Source organism: Taudactylus pleione, unplaced genomic scaffold, assembly GCF_031769625.1.
Source record: "Taudactylus pleione unplaced genomic scaffold, aTauple2 ptg000266l, whole genome shotgun sequence".
NCBI lineage: Eukaryota > Metazoa > Chordata > Amphibia > Anura > Myobatrachidae > Taudactylus > Taudactylus pleione.
In genome coordinates this window covers 3,345,881-3,350,333 of record NW_028284668.1, presented here as the reverse complement: position 1 = coordinate 3,350,333, position 4,453 = coordinate 3,345,881, and the positions used below count along the sequence as shown (strand labels likewise).

The window sequence follows — 4,453 nt, the reverse complement described above, 5'->3', positions numbered from 1 at the left end:
TCGTTGAAGTATGGGACATCGAAAGAAAACATTGGAAATACCGATGTTTACATAACATTGTTTAGTCCTAAACATTAGTTCTGTAACATCGATGTTAACCGATGATTCTATTTTTTTTAAGTAAACTAGCTACTTAAACATATATTACGCTTAATAAACTTCTGAAATCCTCCTTATTTTATGTTTATTTGATTGAGGCTTACATTATACATAGTTCAGCGGTTCAAAAAAACTCAGGATTTAAAAAAATGCGAAACTCCTTATAAGATCCGTAAAGACGTAGGACCTCATTCAGAACCGGGTCGATGTTTTGGCCTGCACACGCGCAGCGGCCGCACTGCGCGTGCGCAAGCCCCGGAGCGAGAGAGAAACGGTCTCGCTCTGGAGCTCACTACAAAAGGTCCAGCTGTCGATGTTGATTGACAGCTCGGGCCATTTTGTAGGCGGGGCGGAGGGGTGGTTTCACAAACGGAGGCGTTCCTTAAGGAACGCCTACCGTTTTGTGGGCTGCCGCACTGACATCAGCAGTGATGTCAGTGGAGAATTCCTGCTCGATCAGAGCAGGAAGCTCCCTGGGGCTTGCGGTTGCCGAGACCCAACCTTAGGGTCTCGTCGCAAGCCCCGATGGTCTTGACCATCGCGACCATCAATCTGGTCGGTCGCTAAGCTGTGTGTGGTAACCAGGACCAGGAGGCCGCACTAGAAAAAGCAAGCGGCCGTCCTCATTCAGAGCGAGCGGTCGCTTCTTGCGACCGCCTCTGAATGAGGGCCGTAGTCCTTCTTAGGCAGCATACTACAACCAATGCCCCTGAAACATTGGCCTTGAATGGGGAGGAGTATTTGTTATACCAGGACGCAGGTATCTAGCACCACAGCCGTGTCAGTGGTTGCCAGGCAACAGTGCGCCTGCAAAGCTGGTGTTGCTGGGAGACTGTGTGATGTAAATTTTGAGCACCCCACTTGTGGTCCCAGCCGTTACTCACTGGATCAGTATCTTCTTTATTTAGAGCGGTGTAAGTACCACCTATTTGTGGCTGCAGCTTTTCTATTTTGCTACATTATTGTCCTGTTGACAGTGTTTATATACAGTGAAACGTCGACTTACACTACTGTATGTATGCATTAACGGTGGTTTAAATACGCTACATTTTTGGAGTGCTGTACCTTTGTGCCTAGATAGACAGATAGATAGATAGATAGATAGATAGATAGATAGATACACACACATATACACTGCACATGCAGGGAGTAACTGACATTATCACTCACTGCTATCTTATGGGATGTAGTTATGAGACCAGCTGCCGCACTGCCGCTGCTCTCATTGCTGACATCCAAATCCTAACAAAGGTCATAAGATAGGAGTTGAAATACCGATGCCTATCTTAATCCAGATGCTGGAAAGCCGAAGGATGCCAGCCCGAACAAGGTAAGTCCGGGGCGCCCTTGACGTTAGCTGCGGGGGGGGGGGGGGGGGGGGGTAGGTTTGGAGGGTTAGAGTTAGGCAGCCCCGAGGGGAGGTTAGGGTTAGGCACTCCCCCCCGGGAGGGTTAGGTGGCGCGGTAAGGGGGAGTTAGGGTTATGCACCCCCGGGGACAGTTTAGAGTTAGACATTAGGTGGGGGAGGTTAGGGTTAGGCACCACTAAGGGAGGGTTAGGGATAGGTTACTTACCTGCCTTGCCAGGATCTCCCTTCAGGCTGCCGGTGTCGTGATATGCTGTAGTATTGAAATGTCAGCATCACATACCCAGTAACTGCAGCTGCCAGCAGCCACACAGTGTTGTGTTTAAAAAAAAAAAAAAAAAAAAATATTGGGGGAGAAATCTAGCTATGGTGAGGAAACATTGGGTCCTCACCATTGCAGGGTAAAACATTGAAAATTGGAACCGTCTGACCGATGGTTCATATGAAACATCAAATGATTCCCATCCCTACGTTGAACGCCGCTCTCTGATTTTGGCAAAGAATAGTTACACTAGGAGAATCATGGTTTTCTCAAAGGTTATTGGATCAGAACGGTGTATCAGATTATCACTGCTCTACCTTATTTATTTTCATCTGTGTTGTTATCAGTTGTAAGCAAATAGGGGATGGACACTGTCGGGGTTAACAAATCATCTGATTACTTTTTTTACATCGATGGCAAGGAACGATGTATGATTTGCACCATTCATAAACATTCCTGATTGTGTTTCACAGTGAGGCAATCAGTGAAGGGGCAGCTGCTAAGCCTGTGCCGGCTAAAAAAAATTGCAGCACTTCCCATCGATGGCGGAGAACTATTGGACCTCCGCCATCAATGGGAAGACCACTGATGGTCGATAGCTATCCCAAATACAATGATGATTTATTTAAAATATATATTTTTGTTGATATGATCTAAAATAATATCAGGGTTGGTGAATCATTTTCTTGTTAAATAAAGGCGACTACCACTGGACCTCTCTGCAGGTGCATCTTGACTGGGTCCCAGAGCGTGAGTAGGCGGAGGCCACGCTCAAGTTCCAGATACTTGGAAAAGTTTATTCTATTCTCAATGACAAGGAGCACCGTGCTTTGTTTAATGAGCAGGGAATTGTTGATGAGGAGTCCGATACTGTTGGTCAAGACCATAACTGCCAAGAGTATTGGCACTTAGGGGTATATTTACTAAAGTTCAGGTTTTTAGAAGTTGAGATGTTGTCCATAGCAACCAATCAGATTCTACTTAACATTTATCTAGCACCTTCTAGAAGATAATAGCTAGAATCTAATTGGTTGCTATTGGCAACATCTCCACTTCTAAAAACCTGCACTTTAGTAAATATACCCCTTACTGTTTAAGAAGTTAACTATGGAAGATATAAAAACATGTGAGGAAAAATACAAAGGATTAGAAGAGTAGAAGGCAGATATCATTCAAGCATATTTAGACTATGAAGGAGACATGGATGACATTATGGAGCATATACCACTTTCTACTTTTGATGATGACCCAAGGATCAGAGATATTATTCAGACCACCATTACAAACAAGGAGATTCAAGCTCTTGATGCTTTTTAAAAAAAAAAAGTCCAATAAGAAACATGAATAGCACCAGAAAAGGGCTCCTAAAGAAGCTGAACAATTGATGAAGGAAAGGGGGCTTGGTGATGGGGAAGATGACAAAAAGATTGATAAAAAGGAAATTGATGGTTTCATGGTATAATTGGAAGCACAATACTGCATCAATAAAACAAAAATAGGTGGGAAAATGTCCACAGCTACAAAACAAGTTACATGGGCAAGAAGCCAGAAGTGTTCCAATGTGTAGTTTATGTCAATGTTATCTGTTTTGGGGCAAATGGCATTTTTCCATCATGTCTTGTTTACCTCCTGTGCCTATATATATATATATATATATATATATATATATATATATATGATCCAGTGCTGGATTCTGATTAAGCTCTATAAGGAGCCTCCAAGATCTTTACTAAGATGGCAGGCTCAACAAATGTATCCAATGGTTGGCATTTATGGATAATAAATGATTGAAATGTTCTCTGTGAATGCTTTGCCAGCATATAACCCCAATATATGGTTTCAACCTTCAGTAGGCAATATGGTAAAGAGTGTTCCACTTAGGTTGTCAAGAGTTCAAGCATATATAACACTGTGAATTGAGTGTTTGGAATTATACTCACTGATGGGAGTCTGGTAGAAATGTGCTCTCATCCGCTCGTCAGCGGGAGTGCAAGCAGACCTCTGAGCTTGTTAGAACGGTCTAATGTAGTCCGGTGCGATCATTCGCACAGTGCTGAATAATGCAGCGGTGATGGGATTGCCGATGTCTTTAACACAGTGATGCCGGGCACTCAGTGTAGAATGGTCTGTGTCTGAATGGTGCCGATGTAAAATTACAGGCAGTAACAGGACTGCTGGTGTCTCTGGCAGAACGGCACTGTGCGCTCAGTGTCAGCTGGTCTCCGTCTCCGTCCTGAGCAATATCAGGACACAGGTACAGGTAGAAGATGGAGCAGCGGTGGTGGGACTGTCGATGTCTTTAACACGGTGATGCCGGGCACTCAGTGTGGAATGGTCTGTGTCTGCACAGTGCCGGTGTACAATTGGAGGCAGTAACAGTATTGCTGGTGTCTCTGGCAGAGCGGCACTGTGTGCTCTGTATCAGTTGGTCTCCGTCTCCGTCCTGAGCAATATCAGGACACAGGTACAGGTAGTTCCCCTAAGCCACACCGCTGTCTTCCTTTTCTCTGTGGCACTCTTTCTTCCTCCATCTGCACCACTGTCCCCCCCCCAACTGTGCAACTCTGTATCCTCCCCCCACCAGCACGACTCTGTCTTCCTACCCATCCACACTAATCTGTCTTCCCAAATCCCTATTGTTGTGTGTTCTCCTATTTGTGCTAGTCTGTATTCCCTTATCCGCACCAATCTGTCTTTACCCATCTGCACTGCTCTGTCTTCCCATG

The 4,453-nt window shown here is 44.8% G+C and overlaps 1 pseudogene; it reads left to right on the top strand.

Moving 5' to 3' along the window:
* The first annotated feature begins 2,269 nt into the window (after positions 1-2,269).
* On the top strand, positions 2,270-3,294 carry LOC148513942 (dnaJ homolog subfamily C member 9 pseudogene; annotated as a pseudogene).
* The last annotated feature ends 1,159 nt before the right edge of the window (positions 3,295-4,453 follow it).